Source organism: Anabrus simplex, chromosome 1, assembly GCF_040414725.1.
Source record: "Anabrus simplex isolate iqAnaSimp1 chromosome 1, ASM4041472v1, whole genome shotgun sequence".
Classification (NCBI taxonomy): domain Eukaryota; kingdom Metazoa; phylum Arthropoda; class Insecta; order Orthoptera; family Tettigoniidae; genus Anabrus; species Anabrus simplex.
The window spans coordinates 587,358,084-587,376,833 of NC_090265.1; the positions used below are offsets into that span (position 1 = coordinate 587,358,084).

At 42.6% G+C, this 18,750-nt stretch overlaps 1 protein-coding gene across 1 annotated transcript in view; it reads left to right on the forward strand.

Moving 5' to 3' along the window:
• The first annotated feature begins 590 nt into the window (after positions 1 to 590).
• LOC136857162 (uncharacterized) overlaps positions 591 to 18,750 on the forward strand; it is a 103,824-nt gene continuing 85,664 nt past the window's right edge. The window contains exon 1 of the mRNA XM_067135593.2: positions 591 to 723. The gene's annotated coding sequence lies outside the window, so the exon portion shown is untranslated. The remainder of the gene's footprint in view (positions 724 to 18,750) is intronic.

Below are 18,750 nucleotides of genomic sequence, written 5' to 3' on the forward strand. Positions count from 1 at the left end.
TTCCAGAAGGAGGCAGTTTTCAAAACCTCCGGAGAGTGGAGGAATATCTCGTGGTATTTTAACCTCAAAAGGGGAGCCTGGCCGAGGCGGAAGGACGTGGGTTCGAATCCCCGTCAGGAAGTCGTAAAATTTAAGAAATGAGATTTTCACTTCCGGAGGTGCATATGGCCCTGAGGTTCACTCAGCCTACACCAAAAATGAGTACCAGGTTAATTCCTGGGGGCAAAGGCGGCCGGGCGTAGGGCCAACCACTATACCCCCATCAATTACCGAGGTTACGGATAGTGGAAGCCTTTACCTTCCACCCCTCCAAGGGCCTTCATGGCTTGTTCGGAGAAGACTTTGCTTTGCTTTGCTTTTTATTTTAACCTTAAAACAGTTACCAATACTGCCACACCAACACCACCATCACCACCACCACGACTTCTTTTGTGAGAAACTCTTGTACCTTTCTTTACGAATGGTAGAACATCAATAATGTGTAAAGGTGTAGCCGTTGCTAAGTAACGGTCGTTTGGTCGACATGGCCGTATCAAGCCGTGTTGACTTAGTACTGTATGAGTGAACACACTGTTAACAGATAGCAAAATTCACAGAAGACTGTCAAGAGCGTGATCAGACGTCACGTTAGGAAAATGATAACTTCACACAGTGCTTCTGGGAGCTAGAATGTCAAGTCGCCAAGTCAAGTACACCATCTAGCGACTGGATCACTATTGACAGGTGAGCTGACTTTCGACACTAATCAAACTATTTGCGGTGAGAGTTATATTCTTCTCATATTCACATGGACTTGGCTTGGGAATTTTAATGTTGGATCCCCTTCTAGCCACCACATACTGCTCCTGGTGAACTTTCCATCAGAGGCACTGTGCTGGGAGCTAGGAATGTTAGGTGCTAAATTTGGGTCAAAAAGGTACAAAAAGGACGCAATACTTTAGTTATAAAAAGTGAAAATTTTAAATGTAAATATTACAAATTGTACCAAAACCAATAACATTACATATTAGGACATAAATTCACACCTGTATTCAAAAGGCGGCCTAAGAAAAAACACATACCGAGTTCGATAGCTGCAGTCGCTTAAGTGCGGCCAGTATCCAGTATTCGGGAGATAGTAGGTTCGAACTCCACTGTCGGCAGCCCTGAAAATGGTTTTCCGTGGTTTCCCATTTTCACACCAGGCAAATGCTGGGGCTGTACCTTAATTAAGGCCACGGCCGCTTCCTTCCCACTCCTAGCCCTTCCCTGTCCCATCGTCGCCGTAAGACCTATCTGAGTCGGTGCGACGTAAAGCAAAAAAACAAAAACAATAGAACGTACGCATTGTTGAAATTTTGCAATACACTGGCATTGTCTGTTTTGTTCAGAAAGCAAGTTAAAAGCACGAGCTTCACTTGCTGTCCTTTTAGTGGTGTTATTAAATGTTCAAAACATATCTGTTTTGCCTATCAGCGGTTTCATCTAGGAAAAAGATATGCTGGATTATTTGATTCTACTTGCCTGATCTGTTTTCATTCTTTCATGATGATTTTCGTAAGGTGCTCTTATCTGGAATAGACTTCCCTGTAAATTGCTGCAAATACGATTTCATAATATGTTGTAAAGCTTCAGAAATGTCTTTACAGTATTAGTAACAAACTCACTCTTGTTTCTTGAATTTGAAGGGACCAGTGCTTTACCAATAAACTGATATCGCAGTCCACCTGCACTACATTGTAGTTCCTTATTTTTCACCTGTATGCATTTTGATGGAATTACGTTCGCGTTTTTCATCAATTGTTATTGAAATATCACAAACATTGCAACTCAGAACGGACCAATCACTTTGAATATCATCTGTATTAAACTGTTTAACATACTGTAATCACGCATTTCTCCAGCGTTCGTTTTCTGTTCTGGCGTGCTGAATATTAACAACAAAGCAGAATGACAAAGACACCACCCTCTAGCCAAAGTGTACTCTGGACTGAAAAAGTACAAAAGTTTAAATTATTTTACCACTCCAGTACTGATTAACGGGATTGCTACGCAGCTGGTCAATTTGACTTCATCTTCCTCCTTTTCTTCCTGACCATTCAAGACTGCGCTGAAGCAAAAGTAATGTGATACCACTCTGAAGACAGTAAACTCTCACAAAAACATACAGAAGTAGAAGATTTGTCATTTTTTTTAAAGTCAACGGGAGAAAAATAGTTCGGCCTGGTGTCGGTAGATTTTCTGGCATGTAAAAGAACTCCTGCGGGTCTAAATCTCGGCACCTGGGTGTCTCCGAAAATCGTAAAAGTAGTTAGTGGGACGTTAAGCCAATAACATTACTATTATTATGGTAACTAAGGCTACACCATTCTTCTTCTTAGATTATTATTATTATTATTATTATTATTATTATTATTATTATTATTATTATTATTAGAGACCGGAAGTTAGACAAAATTCCCTTTTTTATATCTGGGTAGATACATCGAAGTGTCACATATGTACAAAAAATGTCTCCGTGCGTTTGGGAACGGTAGGACCATTTATTATTTTGCCTTTTTTGCCTACTTTAGATTCCACACACTATTTGATAGTTTAATGTCCATTTTTGCCTTTTTTAGTTGTTGCGGATATTTTTTTGCTGTTATTTACGTATTAAAATTAATCAATGGAAAGAAAAAAATATATAATTCCAATGCACTGTATTAATAATAGAGAAAAATCATTTTAACTTAAGAGATAAAAAATAATGTTTACACAAAACATATTTTCATATTACACACATTTGCAACTGTACTGAAATCTCCACAAGTCAAATGGTCGAGAGGGTTGCGAGGTCCCGTCTTACTTATGTAAAATTAAGTGCTGGTGGTGATTATTGTTTTAAGAGGAAGAACAACTTGGTAACCATCCTCTATTAACACTAATGAGAGGGGAAAAGGGAAGAGGAAAAATGAAGGTATCGGCCAAAGAAAGGGAAGGTCAATGAACAGCGTACAAATGAAAGACTCCCTAGGCATCGAAAATCTAATACCGTCGGGGTCGGTAAAGAACAAGAGTTAACCAATAGAGGTCAGACAGGAAAGGTAAAAGCGAGGAATCTGATACAAGTAAGTAGTAAGTGGAAGCAACGCCAGACTCAGCTAGGGGAACAGTCGTTGCCAACCCACACTCCCAAGTTGAGAGACCCCGGTCCCCACTTTAGTCGCCTGCTCTTACGACAGGAAAGGAATGCTTTGACGTTATTCTATAATCCCCGCCCACAGGGAGATGTAAGATTTAAGTACTAAAATTGATGCAGATGTTTGTTACGTAGTTTAAAGCATCTTTATTATTTTAGTGCCCATTTTTATCGTTATAAATGTCTATTTTAATTATTTTACTGCGTATTTCATAAATTTTAAGTGCTTATTTGCCTGCCTATTTTAGGAAAAATAAGTGTCTGAACTTCCGGGCTATTATTATTATTATTATTATTATTATTATTATTATTATTATTATTATTATTGCATACAAAAGTCGAAATTGTGTTCAGTTCAATTATTGTGTCAACTTGTCTGTTTTCTTTTGTAACTACACCACGAGCCGAGTTGTGCACGACTAGTATACAGCGGTGTAGTAAAAAAAAAAAGGGGTCCAAAACAGGAAATATCAAAATTTCTCCCTTAATATTAGCTGTATCGAAACACTACAGTCTGCACAAAACATTATTTTTTAATGTACAGTATATTTCATGCGTTTTACTTCACGATGAATAATAACGGATATATTCACGATTATTAGGTTTTTCACAAACTCTGAAATAACTCCGGAGATATTAGTTCAATAACCCTTCGCTGACAGCTAGATTTTTTTTTAGAAAAAAATGTTTGATGATATTGTAATCCTCACAAGGCAAGTGTCACATTCTTCATACCGAAACCTACCTTGCTACTTTGGTGATATAACCGAGAAGAACACATGCACAAATTTAGCGGCGTGTTTCTACTTAAAAGCTCCGAAATAAACCGCTAAATTACGCGTATAAGCAATAGGAAAGTGATACTATTCGCTACAGGTTGGATTGTACAGTTCTCGTGGTGGGAAAGCCAGCAGTGGAGCGGTGAGCATAAAACCGTGAATCAAGGTCCACACAACTCGCTAGCAAGGCAGGGATGTCCAGCTGCACCGCATTACCGTCTCGCCACATTAGATTCCAGTTTCGATTTCGGGACCTTGCTATGGAAACAGGCAGCGAATTTTTTCGAGTGGTCCTCTCGCAGCACGTCGTTTATGTCACCGAAGTTTCAAGCTAGGGGATGTGATACTTCCCTGTAGGACCGGAAGAAGATGGGGTTTCTCAACTTAATTATTATGAAAGCAAATCCACAGCCTGTTTCCAGTCAACGATCGGGTCAGGAATGGAATGAATGAAGCTCCCATCTAGCGGCGAGGATAGGAATTGTACCGGCTGCCGAAGCGTGTCATACTCCTCTGTGGCAATGATTATATAATGACTGACAGATGAAATGTAGTATCAAAGACCACAGGGAAAACTGGAGTACCCGGAGAAAAACCTGTCCCACCTCCGCTTAGTCCAGAACAAGTCTTACATGGAATGACCGGGATTTGAATCACGGAACCCAGCGATGAGAGGTCAGCACGCTGCCGCTTGAGCCGCGGAAGCTCTTTGGATTATACTCGTATCATATATTATTTTTCTATAACTTCAATTTTAAGATGATGGACAGTTCCATAGAAAATCTTTATAGAAAACCGTGGAAAGAGCGCCTATAGAACCATCCAATTCTGAAATTAAATTTCTATTTCAATAATAATCGTAAATAATCGTATGGCCTCAGCTACTATGTTGTAGACATTTTTATTTGTCTGCGTGTCAGTTTCGACGTTGCCGTTGATTCTACCAGACGGACGAGAAACTGGAATTCATTTGAGCGATTTATGGCTGAGTTTAAAATTTAATCAGGTAAACAAAAATTTGACACATATTCAATCGAGAGCCGAATAGATATGCAGAGACATTGTTTTATCTATGACGGGGATTATCATTCGCCCGGTCGCCAGGGCTGCGATCTTGTCTCCCGCCAAGCACTTTGCCGCAATGCGCTCCTCGGTGCCACAGGTTCCCCTCCCTTTGCAGTCTGCTGAGAGCTTTATCAGTGTAAGGTTCAGTTTAGTCAAGTGTTCACGTGTTTACTGCTCAGTGTGTTGTTCCAATGCCATTTTCATTACGTGAGCGTGTGTATACATAATATCTTCATAAAGTACAGGAAACTTGTGCGAAAACACACTATGACTCAGTGCCGGTCGAGCGCTGGCCGCATTACGGCAAAGTGCTTTGCGGGAGATAGGCTTGCACTGCAGGTGGCCGGACGAGTGACAATTCCCGTCATAGATACCACAGTGTCCCTGTATATTTCACCCCCTTCAAAATCCAATTACTCCTGCCGGGATTGAACCCGCGATCTTGACATTCGGACGCCGATACTTTACCACTGATCCGCAGAGGGAGCTAACATTTGTATACAACATTGCAAATGTCAGTAACAAGAATGTGCCCATGAATATATCACAACACAAACATTATTTTACTGGACAAATCAAGACTCTACAAAACAAACTACACTCAACTCTCGATTAACCGGAATAATGTAGGGTTAAGGCTTCCCGGATAAGTAAAATCGCGGTTAATCCGTAAAAAGTTTAAAATAGAACAGGCGTACTGAAAGTACAGTTAAAATGATAATAAACTATACTACTGTATTGTTTTTATTAACTTACCCAATACGTTGCAGTAAAAGTAGCACTTAGCGGAATATAGAAATGGAAAAATAAACAGCACTTTCAGTGAAACTAATAAGGCAAAGACAAATATTCACACTACCTAACATCAACGTCGCGCCATCCCTGCTACTATTACGATTCGGCAATATTATCCCGACCCTTTGTAATTCTGTATTACTGTAACTCATAACACTCGTGCATTTTTAGTGTATTTGATATCGCGGTTAAGCCGCAACGCAGTTGATCCGATTACGGTAAATCGAGAGTTGAGTGTACACTCATATACACTGACTGACAGAGCAAATGCAACACCAAGAAGGAGTGGTTCGAAAGGGATGAAAGTTGGGGAAAAAACAGAGACGGCACGGACGATTAATTGATGTTTATTTCAAACCGATATGCAGGTTACACAATGCGCACGGCATCGACTCAGTAGGATGTAGGACCACCGCGAGCGGCGATGCACGCAGAAACACGTCGAGGTACAGAGTCAATAAGAGTGCGGATGGTGTCCTGAGGGATGGTTCTCCATTCTCTGTCAACCATTTGCCACAGTTGGTCGTCCGTACGAGGCTGGGGCAGAGTTTGCAAACGGCGTCCAATGAGATCACACACGTGTTCGATTGGTGAGAGATCCGGAGAGTACGCTGGCCACGGAAGCATCTGTACACCTCGTAGAGCCTGTTGGGAGATGCGAGCAGTGTGTGGGCGGGCATTATCCTGCTGAAACAGAGCATTGGGCAGCCCCTGAAGGTACGGGAGTGCCACCGGCCGCAGCACATGCTGCACGTAGCGGTGGGCATTTAACGTGCCTTGAATACACACTAGAGGTGACGTGGAATCATACGCAATAGCGCCCCAAACCATGATGCCGCGTTGTCTAGCGGTAGGGCGCTCCACAGTTACTGCCGGATTTGACCTTTCTCCATGCCGACGCCACACTCGTCTGCGGTGACTATCACTGACAGAACAGAAGCGTGACTCATCGGAGAACACGACGTTCCGCCATTCCCTCATCCAAGTCGCTCTAGCCCGGCACCATGCCAGGCGTGCACGTCTATGCTGTGGAGTCAATGGTAGTCTTCTGAGCGGACGCCGGGAGTGCAGGCCTCCTTCAACCAATCGACGGGAAATTGTTCTGGTCGATATTGGAACAGCCAGGGTGTGTTGCACATGCTGAAGAATGGCGGTTGACGTGGCGTGCGGGGCTGCCACCGCTTGGCGGCGGATGCGCCGATCCTCGCGTGCTGACGTCACTCGGGCTGGGCTGCGCCTGGACCCCTCGCACGTGCCACATGTCCCTGCGCCAACCATCTTCGCCACAGGCGCTGCACCGTGGACACATCCCTATGGGTATCGGCTGCGATTTGACGAAGCGACCAACCTGCCCTTCTCAGCCCGATCACCATACCCCTCGTAAAGTCGTCTGTCTGCTGGAAATGCCTCCGTTGACGGCGGCCTGGCATTCTTAGCTATACACGTGTCCTGTGGCACACGACAACACGTTCTACAATGACTGTCGGCTGAGAAATCATGGTACGAAGTGGGCCATTCGCCAACACCGTGTCCCATTTATCGTTCGCTACGTGCGCAGCACAGCGGCGCATTTCACATCATGAGCATACCTCAGTGACGTCAGTCTACCCTGCAATTGGCATAAAGTTCTGACCACTCCTTCTTGGTGTTGCATTTGCTCTGTCAGTCAGTGTATATCTATTTATAAAGGGTGATACAGAAGTGACGGTAAAACAACGAGCGAGTAGGCAACGCGGTTCTCGTCACGTAACTGTGAGCTGGCATTCGGAAGTTGGGTTCGAACCCCACCATCGACAGCCCTGAAGATGTTTTTCCGTGGTTTTTCATTTTCACATCAGGCTGCACTTTTCTGAAGGTCAACTCCTTCCATCCCAGGACAAGCCCTGTCCTATCCCATCGTTGCCAAAAGACCTGTCTGAGCCGGTGCGAGGTTAAACCATTAGCAAAATAGTTGATGGTAAAACAGATAAGGATGAAACCTATGCAGTAGTAAGTACAATCAAGTGTCGGCAAACAAGGATCCTCATATGAACCGTTTGCGAGATACAAGCGAATTTTGGGCTGGCAATCCCGTTGGTTCGGCCTTATAGCAGCAATACCATGCGAATGGGAAGCTCCGCTACTGCCTTGTGTGTCTATACCCAAACTTATCGTGCCCTTTACACCTACCACTGCCATCCCGTGTGTTCTCATTTTTGAGAGCATGGTGTAACGACCACAGTGTCCTTAAATGAGTCTGGAATTACTTCTACTGTGCCAGCCTTCTCATTTTAACTTTTCTATCCGACCTCCCGCGTCAACTCTTGTTCTCTTCCGACCCCTATGGTGTTAGATTTACGAGGTCTAGTCAGTCTTTCACATTCACACCTTTCGTGATCTTTTTGTTTTGACGTAAAATAATCTATAGTTAGGGAACAGTACTTGAGCCAATGGCCGTTAAAAAACCGTGAAATTTTTAAGATCGAAATAGTTTCTAATGAACATATGCAATGGCAATGTTCAATAGCTCATCGATCGTAAAGAGGAAAGGCCATTGTACCTAGTAACAAGTTTTTTTTTTTTTTTTTTGCTAGTTGCTTTACGTCGCACCGACATAGATAGGTCTTATGGCGACGATAGGACAGGAAAGGCCTAGGATTAGAAGGAAACGGCTGTGGCCTTAATTAAGGTACAGCCCCAGCGTTTGCCTGGTGTGAAAATGGGAAAATACGGAAAACCATCTTCAGGTCTGCCGATAGTGGGGTTCGAACCCACTATCTCCCGGATGCGAGCTCACAGCTGCGCGCTCCTAACCACACGGCCAACTCGCCCGGTAACAAGAGTTTGACCTAGGTATAACTTCAGCTGGTGATGCAATAGTGCCGACATTTAATATAGTCTACAAAATCGCCGTGCCGCGCGGCTATCAATTAGTGTAGTTCTGGACTCCGGCGCGGTAGTATGTTGCGTACGGTATAATTTGATTCTTGTCAGTGAGTCCTAGAAGTAAATGGGAAAACAAATTAATAGTGAACATTTGAGAAAATTGTGGTGCGAAGAAGCGCGAAAAATGTATTTTTCGGAAAATATCGTGACATATAAAAAGAACGGCTTCATAAGTATCAAAAGGCATTGGGGAGGTTACAGTGGATTATGATAACTCCAAAAGTCCAAAATCACCAATGTCGAGCGTCAGAAGGCTTCTCACGATTCCCTCAATCTTCGAAGTGTCGGATCCCTGGTGTCGTATGAGTTGCGCCGAGTAAAAGTTGTGCCGTGTTAAAATCAGTAAAACTTGGGCCGTGGTCATTAATCATTCTAGGAACTAGAGGTCTTGTTTGGGAATTCCATAGGGAATGAAACAACGCTGATAGAATGAACATTTGCGACGGAAAACTGTAAATTTCAGTTATTGTTAAGATTAAAAAAGCTTCTTCATGACGCTGATGGAACGTGCTTCCCATCACTGCTCCGGGGGTTAAATCTACGATCACTTTAGATAGCGTTTGCTGGAAAAAGCTGGCGTTCAAAATATTATTTCTGATTTCTTCATATTTATATCAGCATCACTGTTTGAAACAATTTCATTTGTCATTTATTAATCTTTTATACCCAGGGGAATGCGACAGGCCTCGCCAGGGCACACAATTTCCTTTCTTTGGCAGTAGTTATGGTTCATTCTTGAGCCCTATCACTTCAGAAGGGGTGCATGTCGGGGAAATGTAGGGAGAGACAGTTTTTTTCTTTTCTGTTTTCACTGGTCATTCTTTATTCAACAAATTCGCTACATTTCATTTGCCATCCATTAACCTTTGTCCGCATAAGCACGTCAGATCTCGCATTCGGCAGTATTTTCTTCCTTTAGCGGTATTTCATTCTTCATTCATTCTATTCCTGACCCTGTCAGTTAGCTACAAACAGGCTGTGGATATTCTTCATAAGACTGAAAGACTGATTCCATGTTTCACACACTTGGTTTGTAAATTAAGTCAAACTACGTAGTTATACACATTTCACACACTGATATAAATACGATGCAGGTTTTCTAAATGTGGAAGAAACCAACATTGATAGAGTGAATACCGAGCTCGATAGCTGCAGTCGCTTAAGTGCGGCCAGTATCCAGTATTCGGGAGATAGTAGGTTCGAACCCCACTGTCCGCAGCCCTGAAAATGGTTTTCCGTGGTTTCCCATTTTCACACCAGGCAAATACTGGGGATGTGCCTTAATTAAGGCCACGGCCGCTTCCTTCCCACTCCTAGCCCTTTCCTGTCCCATCGTCGCCGTAAGACCTATCTGTGTCGGTGCGACGTAAAACAACTAGCAAAAAAAAAAAAAATAGAGTGAATAATATTTTTTATATATTAATTTCAAAATCTCAGTACTACAGATATTCACAGACATTTCTTGAACTTGGAAATAAGCCCCTGCGGTGCAGCGCAGGTAGCAGTTGGTTAAGACAGCTGTCAAACCACTTCTACTCCCGGCGGGGAATCTCCACGGCGCAAATTTTACTCGGCGCAACTTTTACTCGGCGCAACTCATACAGAACCGGATCCCTTTCCTTTTCCCTTCTGATTACCGATATTTTCATTCTTCGAAGTGCCGGGCCTCTTCCGCTTTCCCTTTGGATTAATGTTAAGAGAGGATGGTTGATTAGTTGTACTTCTCTTAAAACTTTCCCTTAACAACTGTATGATTTGCAATCAATATTGTCTGAATAGTTTTACTTCTACCTTTGTGTATTTCGTTTTAATATGCATTGCGCTTGTTATTTACTTATTTCACGCGATCAAGCCCAACAGACCACGCGCCTCTGCAAGTCTCCTCTTCCATCGTGTTTTATCCATCGTTGTCAATCGTCATCCGTTTATACCGGTATATATATCGCTGACTGTTGCATGTCCTCGTGGAGGCCATCACTCCACCTCCTCGGCCTACCGGACGGTCTCCTTCCTATGGGGATGAAATTCAGGAGCTTCCGTGGCCATCTGAAGTCTTCTATCCTAGCCACATGTCCAGTCCACTGCAGTCGCTTGCTTCTGATGGTCGCAGCTATGCTGGCATGTTGCTACAGTTCCTCTAGCTCACGATTGCGTCTGATACTCCATTTACTCGTATTTGCGTCTAAAACATCGAAGCAAAGATCTTTCGTCAAACGTTTCTCTCAAAAACGAAGAGTTTATTGAAGTCCTGCTTTCAGATACTTCATGTCTCACAGCCATATCTTGAACCCGAATCTTCCGTCTGGTTACCGCACCTTATAGAAGCTTCTTCCACCTCTTCTAGAAGTCATCTTGGATCTTTAACCTCAGTTTTCCTTTTTTCCCCCCTCAGATCTGCATGGACGCTAGGTTCTGGACCCTTGGATAGTGTTGTTAATCGTCCCACGTGACTTAGTGTCAGATACGTTGGGACCGTCTTGTCTGCTGTTGATGGCGGCTTCTATTCCTGCCAGTATCGTCCTCAGACTTTCCTCGTCCACTTGAGACGTGCCTGATACTTTTCTCAAGCATCGTTTTGATGTGCCCACCATTCGTTCCCACCGACCTCCCCACGAAGCCGCCCGTGGAACGTGGATGTAAACAAGCGTTTTCTTTATTATACTTCACTTCATACAAAGAGAAAAAAATAGTTAGGTCAATAGTTAGAATTCATACGCAGAGAAAATAAAACGGCATCGTTAATCCTCCGCAAAATCGTGTTCCTAACTGGACTCTGGTGTTGATTTACGCTTTGCATGACGAGTCCTCATTGAAAAGCACCCACAGGTATTTGAATTTGCGGACTCTCCTATAGGACTGATCTCCCACCCGCAGTGACTGTAGCTGTCGAGCAACTTGACCTTGCCTTCGAGTGATAACACTTGTGCATTTAATTTCTGGATGATTTTGGAGTAGTTGAGAACAATTATAATTTATAGTATAAAAATACTGTCGAGTATAAGGATGCATAAATACGTCGGTTTAAAGAAGCTATCCGAATACTGATCATTAGCAACTTGACATGAGACTTGCAACAATTTATTAAGCCATTATACGATTCCCTGTGAGTATCTATTCAATAGCATTCTTCCTGCTTTACTCTTGCAACTGTCGTAAAATATCCCCCTGTGGGTGGGGTAGGTAGAATAACATCCACGGTAGCCTGTCGTAAGTGGTGACTAAAAGGGGCCCCAGTGGATCTCAACTTGGGAGCGTGGGTTGGTGACCACGGGGCCCTACCATTTCATCCACTCGTGCCAGGCTCCTCACTTTCATTCACGGTATCCTATTCGACCTCCCTTGGTCAATTCTTGTTCTTTTCCGACCCCGACGGTATTAGATTTACGTGGCCTAGGGAGTCTTTCATTTTCAAGCCCTTCGTCGCCCTTGTCTTCCTTAGGCCGATTTTTCTTTAATTTTTCGAAGTGTCGGACCCCTTCCATGTTACCCCTCTGATTAGTCCCCCTGTGGGTGCGGGCGGTAGAATAACATCCACGGTATTCCCTGTCTGTCGTAAGAGGTGACCAAAATGGGCCCAATGGACTCTCAACTTGGGAGCGTGAGTTGGAGGTCAAACGGCCCTTAGCTGATTCTGGCATTGTTTCCGCTTACTTGTGCCTGGCTCCTGACTTTCATCTCTAATATCCGACCTCTCTTGGTCAACTCTTGTTCTTTACCGAACCCATCTGTATTACGTATGAAGGCCTAGGGAGTATTTCATTTTCACGCCTTTCGTGGCCCTTGTTTTTCTTTGGCCGATACCTTCATTTTTTGAACTGTCGGACCCCCTTCCATTTTTTTCGCTCTGATTGGTGTTAGTAGAGGATGGTTGAATATTTGTAGGTTACTTCCTCTACCGGGCGAGTTGGCTGTGCGGTAACGGGCGCGAAGTTGTGAGCTTGCATCCGTGAAATAGTGGGTTTGAGCCCCTCTGTCGGCAGCCCTCAAGATGGTTTTCCATGGTTTGCCATTTTCACATCAGGCAAATGCTGGAGCTGTACCTTAATTAAGACCACGACCATCGTCGCCGCAGGACCTGTCTGTGTCGGTGTGACGTAAAGCAAGTTGTAAAATATACTTACTCTTAAAACAATAATCACCACCACCAGCTGTCGTAAAATACCAGTTTGAACGTGTACGTCATTTCATTAGTAGAGAGTAGGCCTAGTATTAATCTGCTAATGTATTGGATAAACGCACGCAGGCATATTTCAGCTACCTCTCATGAGGGGCTTCCCCTTGCCAACATTTCTTTGTTATTTTCATCCCATCGTTATTTTCCCTACCCCTGTATACATTCAGTTTGTTTCCTTTCTTTCAGAAAACGGTGAAAGCAGAACAGCGGGAACTGTGCAATGTACTGTGATTTGTCTGGGGGAATTTAACGACCTATTCTGCGTGAAAGAGGGGGAAGATTTGTTCCGTTTGGTTGGCATAAGGGTGGAAATACCGTCATGGATTTCTATATTTAGCATGAGAAATTAGCTAATGATCTGGTAGAAGACGCGTGCAGTTACGGTTTATTATCCCCACCTTAGTCTCGAGACCCCCATTTAGATCCATTTAGAAACACACTGAACAGACGAGCACTCTACGAGAAGGGGGAAAATCTTTTTTGCCTGTCTGTGTTATTTATCCATAAAATAAGTAAAAAAATATCATCCCTAAAATGTAACATATTTCGTTAAAAGTAATTAGAAATTCAGTTCAGAGGCAATTCATTCTACAGTTTGATTCTCTCAGAAAAGAAATACATGACTCCAGTTTTGGTAGCAGTGAATAAAATGGTCGCTCGCTTGTTTCCTATTGGTTGTTAGGCGACAGAGTTGCCAGCTTGTATTACTGGAATCAGATGTGCCAAAGGCCTATGATATGAACACTTCGTAGTTTCAAACGTTATTATTTACTGAGAAATATACAGGTTGTCCGGAAAATAGTAGAGGAAGCTGATTTTGCTGTACGGGAGTGAAAGATGGCTAGACTCAGGATATCTTAATCATAAGTTAGAATTAAGACATGGCACTATCGAGAATGGTTGCTGGTAGAAACAAGTGGAAAGAATGGCAGGAGGATACTCAAAATGAGGAAATAAAGACGAAGTTAGGAATAAACTGAATGGATGAAACTCTACGTATCAACCGGCTTCGACGGTGGGGTTAAGTGAGGCGAATGGAGGAGGATAGATTACCAAAGAGAATGATGGACTGAACCTTGGAGGGTAAGAGAAGTAGAGGGAGACCAAGGTGACGATGGTTAGTCTCAGTTTTATTGATTTAATTACAATAGATGTGCAACTAAATAATGGGTACACTCTGCTTCAAGATACTGACCTGAAAATGAATTTGCGGAATTCTTTTTTTAAAAATTGCCTAATAGTTTAAAATGAGGCGTTGTCGCCTCATTTCTCGCCCAGTCGCACCGAACTACTGGACCAAATGAGTTGAAATTAAGTATGGATATACCGGTACCTCAAGTATTCAATTCAAATACAAGCCTATTTTAAATTTTCAATAATTAACTTTCTCTAAACGACGCCCATTAGTATGTGGATATTTACTGAATTTGTGCACGTTCCACTATAAACATAAATAATGAGCAGAATGTTTAGTCATACCACCAAATATAGGCCCGCGTGAGTACTTCAAATTCACTCTTCAGTTTCTTTGTAACTCTAAAGGTTCTCTAGGAATTCGCCTTCATGGGCTGAAGCACGCGTTCGAGGGCACCCGCTGGCCGAGCACTGTTCGCCTATAATAGGTATTTGGCCCGTTCTTGGTAGATCCCGCTAATTCAGACTAGACACCAGAGCGTGCGAATGTTGCTGCTTAAAAATTACACGTCAATGAAGAGTACAACTATCGTGCTGTCAACGACGGGTACATTCTCCTAGATATTGTATAGAGAGGTGAGTGTTCTCGGAGGACTTACCATGCCCTGGAGATTTCTCTCAACGTGACACCTGACTCAATGGACTATCCAAGGAACCTGGATATTAGTATATGAGTTGTGTGTATGTATTTTTCTGTGTACATACTGTAATAACAATACCAATAATAATAATAATAATAATAATAATAATAATAATAATAATAATAATAATAATAATAATAATAATAATAATAATAATAATAATTGTACCGGGCGGTACACCTCCACTCCGCTAATTTAAAATGTGCGCCAGTTGAAACTCCTCTGCTGGAGGAAGTCTGAACTTTATCTACGCTATTAATTCTCTACTTTCTCAGAAGATGTCACCACGTGGAAAATTTTGAGTTTTTGAACTGTGTCATTTTTGATGTGGTTTTGTTTCGCTTGAAGTAAGAAGTGTGAACTTTCTCTTCTAGAGGACACTACTGAAGATCAACAATAGTGCAACCTAGTGCGGAGTCAAAGAACTATTTTGTTGGAGAAATTTTTATTTCAAATGTTTGTTCTTTGCTAAATTTTTTTCAGTCTTTGGTTAAGTTGGCAATATTAACCCCTTCTTTCCCCTTGTTTTAAATCTAGCCTATCCCGAATTTCTTGAATTAATTTTCCACCAATTATGTGTTTCTTCTTAGTATTGTGTAGGGGGTTTATTGATCTACCAATAAAATCATCGCGGGAGGGTGTTTTCATTCCCCTAACGCCTAGAACCTTCTGCGAGAGTATTTAAACTGCTGATTTTAGGGTCTCCGGGCCACTTCTGTTCCATCTTTCAGTGTATAAAGTACATAGCAGGAGGCGGGAAGCGCCTCTTTCCTCGGCAGCGGTCATCAATAAGGTAATGGCCGATTAATAAATTCTTTCTTTGCTAGCTCAGCAGTTTAACTCTCGGGGCGGGTGCGAAGCGTTCCTCCATGTAACCTTTTCCTAAAATGTAACGATCTTTTCTTCTATTCTCTTTTAAGCTGCATATTGGGATAGAGAGTGCTAACCCTCTCGAGCTCCCACTCACATTGTCTTGAGGTGAACTTATTTTCTCAACCTATTCTTCGTTAATGTAAAACAAATTGCTCTTTTCTAAAGTCACCTCGGTAGTATGGGATTAGCCCTCGCATTAGTGGCCTAGAGCCAGATTAGGTTTTTAAAAACAAGTGTATTAGGAGTGCAAGATCGCCTCCTCTCAAATTGTTATTTTAGAGATCATGTAATTGCCCATTTTTATTTAATAGACCTCAGTAGGTTGGGTATTTTACCCCTGTGTCTATGTCCAGTGAGGACAACTTGAAGGTGGAGTTTGGTGTGGCCTGGGAGAGGCTTAAATTTTGAGAGCGAGTGGCTCTTTTGAAAATTGAGTGTTGTATGCCTCGTGGAGGCTTTTCTGTGTAATTTGGAGCAAGGGCTCCTAGGTATGAATGGGGTTTTCTGCCCCTCTGTTAAAACTCGTGTTTGGGGTAAAACTGAGCTGATTGCCCAAGCAGTGTAAAATCAGGGCGCGAAGCCCAATTCCTGTAAATATTGTAACTACCCTTTTTGATTTGCTACTTTGTACCTGCCATGCTTGTTATTTCTTTGTTTTTGAAAAGAAAATATAACCTTGTTAAATTTTAAATTAATTTTGCTTTCGTAGCTGGAGACCTATTCACACCCGCACCTTCTTTCACCTCTACCTACCACGGAAAACTCCGTAACAAGTGGTAGCAGAGCGTGGTTGAATGGGTCTCAATTTAGCCCCTTTTGACGGCTAAACATGGTTTGTTCCGAACTCTAACTATTTTCCCAGTTGCTGGAATTTTTTGAGTATTTCAAAATTGTTCTATCACCATGCCCGGCCCTCGCGATGTTCTCCATCTTAACTATTTGCGCAAGGAGGAGTTGATCTATGAATTGACTATTAGAAATGTACAATCTGGAGGCACGGTTGCAGTAGACACAAACAAGCTTAGAGAGTCCCTAGATTTGCCCATTTCCATCCCCAATTTGGGAGAGAAAGAAATTGACGACTCTCTTTCCACGATTACGGAGAATATTACTGGGCTAGCTTCTGTAGTTAGTTTTTTTGATGAAAATGATCCTTCTCCTAATCAAATTAAGCGTGTGCAAGCTAGGCTATATCATTTTTCGAATAGGGTTAACGATCTGTTGTCTCTAAAGTTGAATGACGTTCAGAAGAAGGAAGCTAGTACGCTGCTTGAAAATATGTCTGAATTATCTAGCAAGGTCACTCAATTGTTAACAGGGGAGGTTCCTCCCAAAAGCGATATACCCACCACAGTGAATGCAGGTAGTGAGGAAGCGCCTCCCAACGGAGAAGTTAATAGGATAACCGTTGCTGCTCAAACTATCCCTGCCCCATTGGACAACGAATCTGAACGTCGTGCATCATTGAGTAACATCCGTTCTGAATTAACTTCCTTGCCATTGAAACCTTTACCTACTATGTCACCCGGGTTTAGCAGCTTGCCTCATCCATTGGCAATGTTGCTCAGAGGTATCTCTAAGTTTTCCGTTAATACCACCAGTGATGTAATTTCTTTTTTAAGATTTCTAGTTGAATTTCAGGATCATGCCCTTGTGTTTTCTCTTTCTCCATGTCAAATTTTGCAAATTATCTATCCGTATGCTATTGGTATTCTCTCAGATAAAATCGTAAGAGCCATTGCCGAGCAATCATCTATTGAGGATTTCCATGCCCATTTGCTAGCTAACTTCATCCCGGCTAGGGCCAGGTCCTCCCTTATTCAGAAGTACTATTACCGTGTACAACGCTTGGATGAAAACTTGGCTGATTTCATACAGGACATTAAGTTTTATACTAGGGTGTTTGCTCTTCATTTCCCTGAGGATCAGATTGTACAAGCTATTGTGGAAGGGATTTCACCACCCTACAGGTCATATTTGTGTTTCGCGGCGTGCCCGCAAACTTTCTCTGAACTTGAAGCATTGGCCGTCTCAGCGGAAGGAGTTAGATACGCCGATTCTTTGCGTGTCGCGAAAGAACCCCCGCCTTCCTTTAGTAATACTCGGCCTCCACCTCGCCGACCAGTCAATCCCCGTAAATGTTATGCTTGCGGGTCGCCTGACCATCTGCGCAACAAGTGTCCACTGATCAAGTCAAGTGGGACAAGGAATGGAGCCGGGTCATCACAAGGCTGTTTTAAATGTGGGGCTTTCTCACATATCGCCAAGAATTGTCCCAATTCGAATAGCACCCCCTCCTGCTCAACTTCTGGTGCAAATTCCACCTATGCCAATAATAAAAAGTGACTAGTGGCTTCGGCTGAGTCGACTAATCCATCTTCCCGAGACTCAGCCCCGGGTAAACAGGTTGTAACTTCAGGGAACGAGCAATTTTCAAATTCATCTTTTGAAGGTCCCAAAGAGTGTCTTAGGATTGCGACGGATTCCCCCGCACCGGTCCCCTTTCTCAAAATTGAGTTAAATAACGAGCCTATAACAGCTCTCTTAGATTCAGGTAGTGTTTGTTCTATTATTTCGGCTGATTGGTATTCAAAATTGAAATCTGTTTGTAAGCTTCCTAACTATTGTTTGTTGGCGATCCAATACGTTTCGGCTAATTCCTCTCCATTAGAAATTCTCGGTTCCTTATATGTCAAAATTCGTATTTTTCAATTCACATGGAAAGTTAAATTGTTTGTGGCCAAGCATTTGTCTTCCCCCATTATATTGGGAGCGGACTTTATTTCTCACACTGGTCTTGTGCTCGATCTTCAGAGTAGGTCTTGCACTTTCAAATTTGCCTCTAATTGTAATATCCCTCTATTAAAGTGTAATTCTGCATCATGTTCTTCTATTTCGCCTACCCAGGATGAGATGTTGTTAGACCTTAGACATCTACCTGAGGAGCAGGCTGATAGTATTCGCAAATTGTGTCAGTCGTTTCCCGAGGTGTTCTCTGATACTCTTGGTGTTACTGACCTTATTGAATACAAAATTGAGGTCATGGATTCGATTCCTGTCCGTTTTCCACCTTATAGGCTATCTCCACCTAAAATGAAGGCTCTAAAAGAAATCATCGATCAGATGTTGAAGGACGGTATTATT